Source organism: Wyeomyia smithii, chromosome 2 (assembly GCF_029784165.1).
Source record: "Wyeomyia smithii strain HCP4-BCI-WySm-NY-G18 chromosome 2, ASM2978416v1, whole genome shotgun sequence".
In the NCBI taxonomy this organism is placed as follows: domain Eukaryota; kingdom Metazoa; phylum Arthropoda; class Insecta; order Diptera; family Culicidae; genus Wyeomyia; species Wyeomyia smithii.
The window spans coordinates 7,432,763-7,449,946 of NC_073695.1; the positions used below are offsets into that span (position 1 = coordinate 7,432,763).

Genomic DNA, 17,184 nt, shown 5'->3' on the forward strand with positions numbered 1-17,184 from the left:
TTTTGAACTTAATTAATTTCACTTTCTAATCCATCCCAGCGCAGCCGGTGGTAGCGCGGTTTTCGGTGCCCGGCGAATAGATAGTCAGACTAAACCATATCAACCGGAGCTAGGTTCAAGGATCAAGGTAATTACTCATCCGTATATCCACTTGTGTTGCGGCAACTAAAGCTAACCACCAAACCAGGAGAGGCAGATCGGATCGGAGGAACACGTCCGGACACTTTCGGAAGGAAACTCTCGGTTGCTCTCCACCGAAGGGACGCCCCATCACTTCCGACTCGGCATGGCCGGGTGCTGTAATCCTCTCCCAAGCGAGTGAGGCACGATTCGGTGCATGGTGCGGTGGTGTGCTTCAGCACCATTATAACCATTATGAGCTGTTGACAATCGGGACGGAAGCTATCAGCTTCCTCTTTGTAAAGACAAGAAAAATGTGATGGCAGCGAAATAATCTAATAAAACGGAGCTGTTGATTTCGGGGCCCTGGGTTTCTAGCAAAAAAGTAGCAATCTTAAAATGAGGAATATTATTTAGAAAAAAATGAGGCTTTTCCTAATAAACATCCTTGCCGTAATTTCGAAGAAAATGTAACACAAAAAAAGAAACTCGACAAGAAGGAAGAAAATGCGAAATTCATTTTAAATTCCGGAAAATCGAATCTTTTCTATGTCAGTGCGCGCTCGTTCGACACCCAGCAATGAAAAAAAAAACGATGGGAAACGTGGCAACTGTGGAGTGTTGCTCTGCCAACATGTGGGTGGTTGTTGCAGCGACGAAAATCTCTTCGATTCGGTGTTAGTCAGGCAGCCAATTTCGGAGCCAATATCGCGTGGATAGCAAGCAAGCAAGTATGACCGGGTTAAAATGACACATGTCAATAAAACTGCACAGTAGAAAGACATTAACAGCGACACAAGCTCGCACACAACGAAACGCGCTGAAATTCCAGTACGTTTTCTGCATCGGAGCTGTTATCATCATCTGGAGTCAACTGAGCGAAGTGAAATAAACGCTTGAACAGTAGCAGAATCAGAAATCGTTCATACACACACATGTTTTTCTGGTCGATGCATTATTCTGAAAGTACGATGCAACCGACAGGAACTAATCTCAGTTGTGTAAGTAACCTGAAACGTCTTACTCAGGGGCAATAACTTCACTCGGAGCTTTAAACGAATCTGTGCAAAATCAGCCGATCTTAAACTGCCGTCCCGTCGTCGTTATTCAGGTCGCAGAGGTGAACCGGAAAAATCGGAAAATATGCGAACAAAAACAAAAAACTCTATAAAGAACTAGCAATCAGGGACAGCAACCCACGGATGGAGAAGCACAGGTGGCATGAAATTATCATAATTTGAAACGTTCCAGGAAAAGACCGATTTCACCTGCACAGAATGCATGCATATGCAGAAGTCTTTTTTTATCTCGTCGTTTTTTGACCCGTTAGAACGTAATAAAAATTGCCTTCATATGTGTTCTTGTGGCATCCTTTTTTTCGCCTCCATTCATTGCGACAGTGATAAAGGCGCTCCGTCTGTTTTTAAGATGTTGATGATCACCATGATGATGATGATGATGATGACGGTGATGATAATATTCACTTTTTCTACTTGGTGCCCCACAGCCCGGAGAGATTGTGATGAAAAAGTAAAAAAAAGGACACTACAGAAAAAAGACGCACACATAAACCACGACTATTCTAGCTATTCTAAGCTTTTATGCTACATATCCCGCAGCGCCTACAAGTAGGGAGCAAATTGCACAGACGATGGACGTTTTGCTACTTCCAACTGGTCACCTTTCGAGTGCCGTTATCCTGCTCCCACTCCTCGAAACCACCCGCATCGATATCCCAACCGAACTCGTTATCCTGCTGATGCTGGTCTGAATCCACATATCCAGATTTCCTCCGAAAGGACCAACTGCTCGAGTGGCGCCGTAAATCTGGGGCACTTTTGCGGCGCCGTGCTGCCCTTAATAGCAAAAATGGTCCACAATCGGAGCAAGGACACAGCGCCCGTGCCAAGTTTTCAATCGGGGCAGTCGCATAAACACCAAACATTATCTGCAAAAACACACTCACTTTTCACACGCTACCCGTCACCGACTCCCGGTCGTATCGCTTCAGCCACCTACGGTAAAGTTGGATCTTTTCCAAACCATCAGTTGTTCCGACCAAGTCACAGCACAAACTGATACCTTGTTCTGATACCGTGTAGCATCCCTCGCCAGAATCACGTAGCGGGATGCTACTGCACAGACTCGGAATTTCGAGTCCTTACAACACGCACACATTTGAGGTAATCGAACATCATAGATCTTCTCACCAATATACTATCATTTTTTAAACGAGCACTCGTGTGTGTGAGAGAAATATTGCATTTTACTCAAAAAAAAAAAAAAAAATCCCAAATTACTCCCGCAGGAGTCAAAAATGCACACGGAGTATCCCCAAAACTAACACACTGACTTTTCTAAGTGGTAAATAAACTGGTTCCTCCTCTGAGAGGCCAGTTTCGCTCCAAACCATTGCCACGGTTTTAGCTTTGACACTCTCACGCTTCAGAAATCAGCCACACATAATCCCTCTCGAATGAAAAGAGACCCCCCTTCCTGCCATCAAAGGAATGAAAAGAGACCCCCCTTCCTGCCATTTTCAAAGGAATCCCACTCGAACGTGAGAATACCGCCTCTCAAGTGGATCTTCTTCGGCACGTTTTCTCTCTACACAGTGTACAAAACAGCATCCCCACAGAGTGGAAGAGGCCGTTTTCATCAACCATCTCTCTACACTCAAAGTGATAGGTTATCGATGCCCAGAGCATTGTGTTCGCCCTTCACCGGGAAAAAAAAACCCTTCGAAAAACTATATTATTGCGTTACCAAATATCAGGGACATAAATTTGCCCCCAGGTTTTTTTTTTCTCGGTTGTGATTCTTTTCATTGCCGAGCGAACGAATAAAGAGAAGGGTTAACTGGAGGAACAACAATATTTATCTTCCCGACACAAGCAGCCCTTAACGTCCCGGAGATAGTGAACGCCATCTGTCGTAAGCAGGAATTAAATTTTTCGGTCTTAAGAAATGCGCCGGCAAGTCTAAAGTGCATAAGCATAATTCATCCTGCGGGAAGGCGGTACCCGCCATCTTACTTCTTTGCTGCATTTCCAATCCCTCTTCCGGTGCAGTTACAGTCGAGAAAAGAGAGCGAACGACGAAGGTGCATGCCAGAAACAGGCGCCACCTCAAGAGGAGCAATGCGGTAATGGCTACGGGAAGCACGGAGGTACACGGGGGCACACGCTTGAGAATGGACCAACCGACCACGAGTGGAGCTAATAAAGTTGGATGATTTACGCCCAACTGTGGGATAATTGCAACGATTGCAAGAATGGAGAGGAAGTAAGAAGGGGGCGACAGTTGAAACGCTTTCGAAACTCATGTTTTGCAATCGTAGATGTGATGAAAGTGCCATTTCAATTCGATTGTGAAGCTCGTGCACACACATTACGCAGCATAAAGTGTTAATCGCTTTTCGATGTTAGAAATTAGAACAAGATTTTTTTTTTGCGGTACTGTTAGGTTGTGAAGGTGAAGATTCCAAGGTGGAAAGAAGTGGAAGTTACTGTGAACAGGTTTTCAACCCTTAGGGGGATAAGAGCACGCTCAATTTTACTGCTTATTTTTTTATCGCTTAAGCAAAATGTGACGAAACTAACTATAGAAATCATCGATTTTTTTAAGAAACCTTTAACTAGTGCTGTAATAATATCATGAAATAATGTTATTTTAACTAGCTAAAAATTTAAAGCACAAAGACTGATAAATGCAACGGAAATCATAAAACTACCATTTAAAAAGCATATTAAAGTAAACTGTCGGTGATTGAATACCTGTTAAGCGATTCAATGTTTTTTTTTTTTCAATAGATTTTAACTACCAATAATCAGTAAGTCTAGTGTTACTTTTTTGTACTCAAATCTTGCTTAATTTTTAGAATTTCTTATGTTTGAACGAAGCAAATCAGATTTAAAACCGCGATCTCTTAGTATCAGCAATACTGATGGCAAAAAATACGTGATAGTTAATTATTTAAATAAAATATCACGGTCGCCAATTGTACTGAAAAGTATCTAATTATTCTTTAGATTTGCGCAAACAATAGTTTCAGGATTAGCTGTGGAATTTTTTTTTGCTTTGTTGTAAAATGTTTTCGGCAATCCGAAGCAAACATTCGAAAATTAAGATTTCAGTGCAGTAGAATTCAAACAGAGCTAGAAAAAACTATCCCTAGGATGATAATAAAAAGTTCTAAAAAATAAATATTTTATTTATAAATTCCATTTTTAGGGTAAACTTTTTTTCCCTAGTAATGCTCGAATATCTAAGGGGCCATCCACATACCACGTGGACAGATTTTGAACGATTTTGAAATCATCCGGTGGGAAGGCGGTAGAATTACGTCTTATTACAACATTACAGGAATGCAAATTGTAGAACCAGTCTATTCAAAACACTTGCTTAAAACACAGTCGCTTTTCAAGGGATTTCGTTTATTCTTGCGGTAACCGATTGGGAAAGAAGCTATACGTCAACCTAATTGCGGAAAATTGAGATTATCTGGTACTAACTATTGTAGTATGAAAACAACCGACGATTAGACTTAGACGAGATTTCCATTCCTAAGACGTCACCATACAGGTCACGGTGAAGAAGGGAAAGGGAAAATCCCGTTCATCGCGTGTAGGACTCCAAAGTGCAAAGAAAATTGTGTTCCAATCTATTTGTAGGCTGTTATGGAATACTTAGTAACTGAAAATGAGCTGAAAATGCTGCCGTAATAATAAGAAAACGAGAATTATCATCAAACCAATTACCGGTGTCACTATTGTGTCACATCAAAGGCACCTTTTATAGCCCTAAAATTATTTAATTGAAGTAGTTCTTATTTTTCTGCCACTATCCAAAACGTTGCTAATAGTGATAAAAAGAGTCAATTTTGAAACAATCTCCTATATGCGAAACAAGAGCTAAAGGAGTAGCAAAGTCAAATAAGTCTGAGAGAGAATAACGAAATTCCAACATTTATTAGATGTTCAACTGAATTTCTTTGCATCTTTTTTTTTTCAACAGAATAAAAAAAATCATTGATTATTAGACTATATCGTCAGTTGAATTCAATACTGGCACTATTCAAAAATTTGCAGTTTTGAGCTTTCAATGGCAGACGAGGTTAAAGTATTTAGTTTCGTTCCACAAAGACCCGTTTCAAAACTTATAATAAATCCAGGGTTTGAAATAACTGTGCCTTTATAGGTCCTGGTCAATAACTAATAGCTTCAAAAGTATCATAAAAACTGAAAAAAAGTTTTAACTCGTACAGCTTAAAGTAACAGACCCAAAGAAGTTCAATGAGAATAGATAGCCTCAAAGTTTTTGTGCGGAAATAAAGCTCAAAACTATCGATTTTGGGTTGTACCAATCTTAAATTCAGCTGACGATATGTGGATTTCGTACAATTTCAGCCTCGACCTGCCTCCAGAGGGCCTCTGCCTTCTTTTCTCCGTAAAGTAAGAAGAAAATATTGATGTTTAGTTTACCCTCGGTATTAAATTGATTAAGTTATTTGAGAAACAGTGTATGTGTTTTATAGATCAACTGTCAGATAATCTTGCAAAATTCTTGCTTTGCCCCTAATGAAAATTTAAAATTTTCAGAATATTTATTAACAGCGAAAAAAAAGTTTCCCTCATGCTTGAACTGAAAAAAGGAAGATTTTTAATCTGTGTGAATTTGGATGCCTCTAGCAAAGATGAAAGTGCTTCAAAGTTGGCCAGTGCTATTTTTGAATGACTTTAAGTCTCTAAATCTCCCAGATGGCTCCGAGGTACGATACTGTCCCAACAAGCCAGTCGTCGTAGGTTCGAGACTCGGTTCGGGAGAGATTGTTAGCAGCGATGCCAACCTTTTTTTATGAAAAGCTGGATTAATTCAAAGTAAAAAAACTGGAGAAAACTGGATATATTAATTTGAAGCTTTTACATAATTTTATTTGATTTTCGGTTAAAAAATGCTGCACCGTATTATTGCATGTAACCAAAAAGGCTGAAAGAAAATTGATTACACATGGAGATTGTAGTCACTGGCGTACTTGAAATTGAGTAGATTTCGAATAAAATCTTACAACCGAGGCGCATGAATGCACAAAACACTGAAAAGACCATACATGTAATGGGAATGAGTTAAAAAATGTGGCGATTAACAGAAAACTGGATAAAACTGGAACAATTTTCAAAAAACTGGCAATATTCAACCTTCAGCTGTTTCGCTGACGATCTTCAAAAAAACTGGAGATATCCAGGAAAAACTGGAGGGTTGGCAACGCTGATTGTTAGTGTCAGTAGGACCGCAGTGCTAGCTCCGTAATTGTCCTGTACATTAAACAGTTAGCTGCGAAGTCTGTGTATGAATAAACAGAAGGTCGTGTTCCGAATCGAAATGTAGCACCAAGGCTTTGCTTTGCTTTGAATTCAATAATAGTGTGAGTAATAGTATAGTGAAAGATCTCGAATATATTATAAGGTAGTAAAAGCATGGGCGCAACTAAGGAAAATTTGTAGGGGGGGCTAGTTTTCATGTATGTAATTTAAAAAAAACGGAAAAAGGAGTTTTAATATGCTTATTTAATAACGCCTAAAATAGTGTCGTAACAAAAGACAAAATCACTTTGGGATAGAATCTCCGAAGATTTACTGAATATCTTGAACACAGCGTCAACGCCAACCTCTTTCAGCAACACTGATTGGATATTGAGGAGAGCCAGGTTTGGTAAATGGCTGGGCAGTGCTTTTTAACAGCACACCCGCACTAGCTGGAATAAAATAGACCCCAGTGTGGTTCAAGGCATAATGCCCTATTCCTACCTCCACGTGTTACCGACTGTGATACGAGCAACCAAGGGAAAACCGGTGAACCGGTGGGAACTTGGTCGTATGCTGACAGGGAAGGGGTAGTTGTTCTCCTTAGAGAGCAGCTTGTCTGAACCCCACAGGCTAGGGGCGGCTCAAACAGCGACTGATCCGGACCGAACGGCTGAACTATGAAATACGGTGTCTCGCCAGCTACACCTATGACGGCAGCCCCGCGAGACTAGGCATCGCAGCCCTAGTAAGGCAGCATACTAAAATAAACATACTCCGAACAATCAAGAATTCAAAACCAACCGGAACAATGGGCAATGACCCACCCGACGAAATAAGGACGACGATTAGAAGCTCGGTACATGTAACAGTAGATCGCTCAACGCCCCGGATGTCGACTGGATTCTGTTGGATCAGCTAGAATCCCGCCACTTCGACATCGTTGCGCTCCAGGAGCTTTGCCTGAAAGGAGAGAAGGTACGGTGGATTTGTGACCGCAAGGCACAGTACCACCAAAGCGGTGGCACAACCAATGAGCTTGGTAGCGGTTCCTGCATAGCACTGCAGGATGCAGAGTCGTGTGATGAAGTGGCAGGCAATCAGCGACAGGTTATGTTTGTTGAGAATAAAAGGCTGGTTCTACAACTACACTATTCCCAATGTGCACTGCCCTCACGAAGGAAGACCTGATGCAGAGAAAGAAACGTTCTACGCACAGCTGGAGAAACTTTACGATAGCTGCTCGCGTAGAGACATTAAGATCTTCATTGGGGACATGAACGGAAGGAAAGACTTAAGCCGGTGATCGACCCGCACAGCCTGTACACCGTGACGAACGACAACGGCCAGCTATGCACCAACTTCGCAGCTTCCCACGGGCTGGCAGTCCAAAGTCCCTTCTTTTCTCGACCAAAGTACAGCAAAACAATTGACCACGTACGCACCAATCACAGTGCTGATCGGACATGACTACTTCAATACAAAAAACTACAAAACCCTGATATAACCGGTAGTCCTCCACGGAAGTCCTCTTGGTGTTTTTGAACGGAAGGTGCTGTGGACTATCTACGGTGGTGAACCATTAGCTACAAGCGCTGCTTGGAGAGAACCCCATTGCGCACCTGGCGAAAGACAATAGGTTGCGGTGGGCCGGTCACGTCGTAAGGATGCCGGACGACAACCCTGTGAAATCACTTCTCTTCAGCAAACCCTACCGGCACCAAGAAGTAAGGGGCGCAGGAACTGGTGAAACACAGCCCAAAACCGAGTAAAAGGGCGACAACTTCTTGATACAGCACGAGTTACTACAGCTCTTGTCTGACTGGTAAGATAAGTAAGAGAGCTAGGCTTGAGAAACGATCCTGGGTGCAGAGCTAGTTCTTAGCCAATGAATGACGACATCTCAATTTGTGTTGATTTTGATGCTCTGATAAGTAGTATGGAATGTATATTGAATACAATCATTCTCTGGAAATTCTAGGGGGGGGGCTAAACAATTTCTAGAGAGGGCTGAAGCCCCCCCTAGTCCCCCCCGTAGTTGCGCCCATGAGTAAAAGATCTTTAATTCAATAATAAATAACTGGAATACACACAATTGTTTTTGTTCCCATACTATTTGAAGCAAGCTTTATGGTTGTTCTCGTTTCATCAAGTTCAATCAGGTTTTCCGGGCGTCGTGCAATGACTATTTGACGTGATAATAATTTATGAATGTTGTTGCTACTTTTTTCATAAATAATCCTACCCGCAAAAAATAGCGTAATTATTGCGCTCTTTCAATTCACACTACCCGCACCAATATTGCGTAAAATGCGTAACACAGAGGCTATCCAGTACATCAAACTAGCTTGAAGTAAATCTAAACATTCGTTTGAGACAAATCATGAAACTCTATTGAGTATTGAGCAGTTTTGATAATCATCTTCGTCTGCATCCCCATAGTTGTTAACACGAAACGAATGAGATTTCCCAAGGGCACACCCTTAGGATGGAACATAGAACAGTGAGTGGGCGGAGCCATTGACATGAAATGAAAATTCAATTTTCGGTACATTCTTATTATAAAATGAACCAGCAAGCAGGCTTGTTAGTGTCCTCAATAGGTGGAAAATACGCAGCACGAGCGCTGTGTATAGAAGTTTTTAGTCACCAAACTTATTCATTCTGCTTTGTGCTATGTTTCTTCCGCACGCAGGAAAAAAATACACTTGCAGCTTTCACCACAGCTGAGCGAAACAAGAGTGGTTAATCATTCTAATGAGAATACACAGAAGTATATATATACCGCGTTGATCACTGCTGAGCTAAATTCGATAGCATTCGAATGGCAACAATGCGTGACTGGCGGCTGGTGTAGTATCATGTTGCTGTTCGTTTTCGAACTGCAAAGTGTAGTCCGGGACGGTGTAGCACCGTCGCGAAAACGAATTCGACACTAGAGACACAGTACAAGCACTTGTTGTGTAGCTATTGGGCGTATTGTCCTTTCGTGTGAGCAAGATCACTCCAATTTATTATCTTTTTGAAGTGATATTTTTAGATTTCACCGCGATGTTTTCTTGCCTTCTCCTCAGATACACATGATTCGCTGCTCTCTTCAGGCAAATGCGTCGCTTTTATAAAAAAAAATACAATAATTGTTATGAAATAGCATAATCTTATTGCATCTCAAAACATATTGATATTAATTCATTATTGCTTCTTTCATTGTTCCTCGAATGGTACGTTATCAAAATAACCTCGATGTCTTACTGCTCTGTTTAGGCATGGCCCAATATTCATTTGTTTAGCAATACTCGTATGAAGTTTTGTATTCCTGCATATTTTAAAACAAAGCCTTTGGTGCTATATTCCGATTTGGAACTTGACCTTTCTGTGGCCATCTGGGAGATTCCTGTATATTTTAATCATCATAAAAAAGTGTTATAGCATTAAAGATAACATTCAGATTTTTTTCTCAAGCAATAAAGGACCCCAGATCTCTTTCAACTTTGAATGTTTAATAATGCATCGAACGTTCTTCAAAAACTTATCATTCAACATTTTAATAAATATAAAATTAAAGGTTTCTAACAACTCAGTAATTTAATGAGCTGTCAAAATTACGCTGTTTTTAATTAAAATGTATTGCCAACTTTCGCTATAAGCTCAATGATATACTATGAACAATATTTTTGCACAATTTATATTTCTTTCAAACAGATCTGTCCACTTCATCCAGCATTTCGAACCTTGAACCCGCCAACTTGAAGCGTCAACTGAATGTCCATTTCGCGAGTGTCCGCTTTGCTCACTAGCCATCACCATCGCCAATGATGCAAGACTGCTGAAGCATACGGGCTTGATTGCCACCCACTTAGAGGGAAGCTTTGCAATTCCGCACACTATCACGCGCAGCCAGGCAACATCCGAAACTACCCCTCGAGAAGAATGCATGGTTGTAAACAGTATAGGGAAACAACAAAAATCTCTACCTACATGTCAAAACATTCTATGACAGAAACAAGCTTGCCACAGACTCGCTCGGTTGCGCTTGTTGCTTTTGTGAAACTTGTCACGGCAAGGCACGCATATTAGCAACGCTGCAGTGCTTTCGATTCGAACCAAGAACCGGCTGTGGAACCCAGAAGGAATCACACTAAGTGAACCTAATATTTTCACATGTGACGATAGAAATTGTGAACTTTCTAACTAGGTAGTGAACATTTTTCTTAAAGCTACACTTTGAGAAAGAAGGCACCAAGAACAACAACACGCGAAACAGTATGCCTTCTTTATTATCATTATCACGATACCGTTTTCCTAGTGCTGCTCGATCCACGGTCTGTCTTCGGTAGCACAAAACATAATACACAAACCGCACGACTTTGCCGCCGGTCAGCAGTAGTGCAGCAATCATGTCCAGTTCTCCTTCTTCTGGTATGCTGTCTGCTCGGAATGGTGGCAATTTGCGGTCGCACAGTACCCAACAGATGGTGACGCACGGTTGCCGGTTGTAGTTTGGAACAAGCGCTTAAAGTGCCTCTTCGCTGCTCGGTGTTCTTCTATTGGTGGGTGACTCAATTTTATGGAGGAGTCAAACTGATTGCCCAACGGGGACTTATGTGCGGTTGTAGCCTTTTATTTGCGATGATATAAACTCGGAGTTGATGTCATATCATCACGCACTGAAGAGCCACTTATCAGACATGTGTTGTAATATTCAATTAATAATGTAACCTAACTTAGTTAAAGCGTAACGTATGTGACTTAACCACTGTAGTCAATTTATCAGCTTTAGTCATTGTTTTTGTTCATATCATTCAATTTTTGAAAATGTGAGGTGTAATACTCTCTTCGATTGAAATATAAAATATCAACTATTACCTCATATTGTGGTTAAATATTTGAAATAACCAAAGCCTTCAATTTCGTCAAAATAATTTTGACTTGTTTCAATTGGTACTTTTACGGATTTTTCTGGATTATTTGACTATCAAAAAAATAATAAAGTCATACCTACAACATTTATAGTATCTATTCCATCACAAGGCTTTAAAAAAGTGACACTCACCTGTAAAGAAAGAGAGGATAAGAATTGGTTAAATGCGAGTTGGATACTAGAATAGAATAGTCCTAATATTAAAACACAAAAGCACCCGCTGATTGGAGCATGAAAAATTTCAGCTTCAAGCTTAATCTGCGACAGAACCCCAGCGCGTCATGTTCCAACCCCTCGAGCTAAATACTGCGAAAGCGGTGATTAAAATAGTGCCCAAAATCAGTCCGCCTTCGGTGCCCATTTTTCAGCATTAGCCGAGATAATTTCATTGTCTAATACTTTCCGGCTTAGCGTGCAACTTTGTACACAGCCGTCCAAGTAGTGAAAACTTTCGCAAGTCATCCTGATAGGTAATTCACAGGATAGGGACAAGAAAAAACAAGGCGAATTCCTTTAATTATGCTTCTTCCAGCCAGGGATTGACGGTCTCCCGTGCGAAAACACAACGGGGATCCCGTAACGAAAGTTTTGTTCCGTCGCCAAACGTTTTTTCTTATTCTGCCTGACGCCCGACGTCGTCGAGCTCGATGTCACACTGATTAAAACAAATTCAATTCTGAGCTGAACCTAATGGAAAAATAATCCTTTTAAAATCAATTTCGCTTCCATTGCTGGCTGTTTTTCTGGCTTTCATTCCGAATCAGAACAGAACAATCAAAGACACAACAGCCTAAGAAACAAAAAAAAGCCAACATTCAGATTCTTCGGTCAACAACTTCTTCTAGCACGAATCTCAGCTCGGTGATTAAACTATTAAACTTTAGATCGATCATTCTGTTTTCTTCTTTGTTTGTTTTTTTGCTATTGGATGCCCTCCTACTGTGACAACCTTTCTACACCCCTTAGTTTCGAAGAAACAACGGCAAAATTAATTAAGTCATCGATTACCGGCCCATTACGTTTGTTGTGCTGGAATCTCATCACACCCTTAGCTTCGTTACCAACGCTAGACGACACTACTGATCCATTGTTCCGGCTCACAACGGGACTACATGCCTTTGAAGCTGCCAACCATTGTCGTCGTCGTTGTCGTCATCGTCATCGAAGAACTTGATTGATATATCAGGAATCAAATTTCCTACTAATCGCAAGCGTGCCAAGTTTCTTAGCCAGCAACAACAACAGCAGCATTAACAGATAGACGGATAGACAGACAGTCGTAAACCGAAGGTTGGGCGGTGGAGATAGTGGTTCCGCAAATCATCGCACCAGCTCCTACCAATTAGTGCCCGGCTCGTTGTCAGCATGAGGGGATCTGCTTAGTATCAAACTGCTGGAGATTCGTTAATTATAGCAACACATCGCCATTGCATTAGAGCCAGAGTGAGCACAAGTGGATCGTCGCCATGGTGAGATATTGATGCCACGCCGCCTCACTCAATCAGCTAATTAGAGTCAATTCTTCTACAAAAGTGAACTTCTCCAAACACACTGGAGCAAATTTGGAGCAACGACACTACTGCCTCAATCGTCACGACGCAGTCGAGGGGAGTGGCTGTAATCCGGTAAGTCGAGCAAGAGGAACCGGTTCATCATATGTGTGACCAGTTATTGACGGCCATGGAAACGGAAATGGGGTTATAGAATGCAATGTTTGCGTGGGCGGATGACATTGTTCAATGAGTGGAGGGAGGCGTTCAGATGGTTCTCGAATAGTCGGGAATTTTTGTTAGCATTTTGCTTAAATTGAATTTTATGAATAAAATCAGGAAATTGTAGAAAAAAGGTAAAAGCAAAATGGGAGCAAATCCAAACAAATAAAGTGACGTTTGGAGAAGGGGATTTTAATCCTTAAACGTGTTACTGTTTTGAAACGATTGGCATTTTTTAGCATACTCAGAATTAAATAGAATCAAATTTAATAAAATCCTTGAAAGCTATGAAATAAAAAAGTTGAAGAGCATTTGCATGAGACACGATCGTACAGTTGACGTTATATTACAAAAGCCTGTCTTATGTAAATGTATCTCTGGCTAAGGTTAGTGAAGACACTAGACTGGAATTAAGTGATTTGGTGATTTGAACCGGCAAATTTCAGTTATAGCTCTCTTACGATAATTTGCTTTTAATGAAATATCTCACTAAAAATAATATGGCCGCCAAAACGAGATTCAAATTGGTTGCTAGGTTCGATTTACGGCCTCTGGGTATCATCGTGGTTCCGAAAATATTTGTTTTAGGCTGTATTTGACCGGAAGTCGATATCTCAGATTTCAAAATGGCATCTGAGGTAAAATTCTGGCCTTTGTGCGTCATGCCGATTACGAAAATATTCATGTTGGGTAGTATTTGTTCATTTTATACTGTTTTCCAAGAGCCGGCAGTTGACACCATAGATTTCAAAATTGCGTCTGAGGTTGATTTCAGGTCTCTGATCATCATCCCGATGCCGTTCATATTAGGTGGTATTTGGTAATTTATGAATGTTTTCAAGACACCAGAAATCATCATTTTGAAGTTCATAGTGGCGTTTGGAGTTGATCTCCATTTTCTAGGCATCATTCTGGTTCCGGAAATTTTCATTCGGCCATTTTAGGGTGTTTTCAGAAAGCGGAAGTCACCGTCCTGAACCACAAAATGGCGCTTGAGGTCGACCTCTGTATATCATCCCGGCTCCGAAAATACCCATGGTATTTAGCCTTATTTTCAACTCTGATTAGTAAAAATCTGCGTTCGAAACAAGGCTCTACATTTTTCAATAGTAAAGCAGTTATTATCATGAAATTCAAATTTTTCGTAGATACTCAATTGATTTTTCAATCGATTGCTGCAAAAATGAAGAACATCCTTTGAAAACTGAATGAGTTATAAGCATTTGAAATTTGTGATGAGGTAAAGCCAACAGTTAGATATAAAAACCGCATACCCTTCTAATACCTGAATTCTAACGCATAAAACATGTAAAACTTAGTTCTAGCACATAACAAATCTTATTATAGTCAGTGATAAAATAATGCCACAGTCTTTTTTTTTCCTGTTTTCTGAACTACTGCGGGCATTGGTGATAGATCTATTGCTCCATACGTTGATAGAAGTCAGAAATCCTTTACCGAGGATACGAAGTCTGCATTGTATTAATACTCGGCATTCGCAGAGTAGGTGTTCCGAGGTTTCGTTCTCAAGTCATATCAACAAAAAGTCATATCGTAGTCAAGGTTTAAATGTAAAATAATCAAGACTCTAAAGTAGCTTACGCCGGAATAGCTCACCCCTGTCTCCAAAAGATGATTTATTCGAAAAGATTAAATAGTTTGATGAACATCACACTCATCGAATGTAGAGGTGAATTTTGAAAATATTTTGTTCTAACTAACGGACAACGGAGGAAACCGGCTCTGGATCTCAAACGCCTAGCTCCAACAATAAACTACCGTCAGTCTCAAAGGATAGCAAAAACACTTTTCAAAACTTTCCGTCTATTTTCCGACGTCGTAATAACCAGCTTTTTACAACGAGCTTTATATTGAAGCAAATTTATTTATTTATTTATTTCGTCAAGCAAATGTAGACTACAGTTATAATAATACAATGTTTTCTTATATTCTATACATTATTTCCAGTAGTTAGTCGTTTTTTTATTTGATTTCTGCCCATGGTGATGTCGATATTTTCGCAGTGCTGATTATAGTGACGCATCATGCGATTTATTGGGCCATTTTTTGAGTATTTTGTTCTGTGAGGATGTTCCGAAAATATTTTACGATTTCTTAATGGACGACTGGGTGCATAAAAATTTAGTTGTGATAATAATTGAGTAGATTGCACGCGTTGAGAAATAATGTCATTGATATCTAAAGGGTTGAACCATCGTAGGTTCCTGACGGCGTACAAATAAACTCCCGTTGAATGCTTTCAGTTCTCTTGATCCAAAGTGCGTGATACGGTGACCAAATGACAGCAGAGGACACCAAGCGAGACTGTATCAACGCAAAATATAGGATTTTAAATAGGAATCCGAGCTGTCGAAAGGATAGCTCAGTCACAATAAACACCAAGATCATTCACGACTTCCACACGCTTCAACATCTGACCACAACAACAACAATATCGCACGCTAGCCTGGGGAGATAATTGCGGTTTTGACCAACCAGATTTGAGAGAATTCGTTATCGATATTGCTTTAGGCACATCTTGCATGTTGTAGGATAAGTACAACGATACACCGTGCCCCAGTGCTGAGTCGAGAAAATTTTCAGCTCGAAAAGATCGTCGACCTGATTGGGAATCGAACCTGACATCGCTAACCACAGAACCATGGGAACCACATATTACCGACGATCGTGTAATTGAAGCAGTGGGTTTTGCGTCTCGATTTATGATGAAATGAGATGGTTATGTACTTCTTCAACATTGAGGGTCATTCGGTCGACATTACACCACGTAGCAAATAGGGCTAGACCATACTGTGAATGCCGCAATCAGCCGAATTTCTCATTTGAAATGCACTTTGAAGTACTTAGCATACACGAGCTTACAACTTCCGGTGAATAGGTCTGTGGCATCGTTAAAGAAAAACAATAAACAGAATTGGCCCAAGATTGCTGCCTTGGGGCACACCGGAGTAATTAGTGAATTCCTTGGACAAAACCAGATACAGAGGCGAGCAGAAAAGCCAAACTGTTTGAACTTTTTGAAAGCTATGTTGTTACTTCGGGACTTTAGTCATCTCTGGGTTAACTGCTCAAATGCTCCCATAAGACGCAATTCTACGTTAAAAAATTGCGATTTACAAACAAAACTCGAACGCAGTTGAATTGCAATCGTAACATTGAGGAACCGACGAATATTCTTGGATTGAGTTTTTTTTCTGTATGGACTTCCTCACTGCGACCAGAATCGTAGATCTATTGTGAGATATGCCCAGGTGTCTGCTGTATCCCGCACTTCTGTTAATAGCAATACCGCTATTGAGAAGAGGCATGCTTATTATTATAGTTCATCAGTGCTTGTGTGTAATGTGATACTCTTCCTTACACGCTTATTACTGTTCTACTATACCGATACTCGTTCCTCTTACCAAATATCACCAATTATAATTCCCTGGAGAAGTTTCGTCGTGCGTCCTTCTGGCCAGTTTTATTGATAAATGGGACCTATTTTTTGTTAAGAGGAAGTCACGCAAAGGTATTGTAGATTTCAGCGTAAAGGAAGGGTAACTGGTGGAGAGCCTGAGAATAAACCCATGCTTAAGTCCTTTCTGACATCGGATGGCCTGGTTCTACTAAGATTCGAACCCACGACCATCCTCTTGAAGAGCGGAGTCTGTAACCTTGCGGCTACGCAGCTCCCCATTAGATTAAGTTAGAAACTATTAAACAAATACTAAAGCTTAATCCTGCCAAAAATTTTATCCTAAATGAAGCTTGACGTCACTAATAACGTTCCAAAGTATACTCCGAAAATAAGCTTGAAGTTGTTGAAAACTATTTTGAATTGTGGTTCAAAGACTTTTTTGGGGATAAAAACTGAACTTCGAAGAACAATTTTACCAATGTTTGCGAAAGTCAAAAAGAAGATCATCCCAAAATAAATTTAAAGTCACTTATAAACGCTTTAGAGACTAGAAAGACTAGAAATGAAAAATAACATTTCTCTAATTAAATAAAAAGGCGTTTAAAGGTTAAACTGTGTTGAGATTACAAATGGCCGTCTTCGAGCCATTGCTTTGAGTTTTCAAAAGCCACAGCAAACATAAATTAGCGTTTTCACAAGTGATGCATT

At 40.5% G+C, this 17,184-nt stretch overlaps 1 protein-coding gene across 11 annotated transcripts in view; it reads right to left on the reverse strand.

The window, feature by feature from the left end:
• Window positions 1-17,184, reverse strand: part of LOC129726018 (talin-2) — a 119,631-nt gene that overhangs the window by 37,965 nt on the left and 64,482 nt on the right. For 2 of the 11 annotated variants that reach the window (XM_055682556.1, XM_055682555.1), the window contains exon 1: window positions 1,802-1,996. The exons of 6 other annotated variants lie outside the window; for them this stretch is intronic. The gene's annotated coding sequence lies outside the window, so the exon portion shown is untranslated. Of the gene's footprint in view, window positions 1-1,801; window positions 2,014-2,086; window positions 2,170-17,184 lie in introns of those variants that run through there. 3 more of the 11 variants (XM_055682554.1, XM_055682547.1, XM_055682558.1) reach the window with 3 other exon arrangements.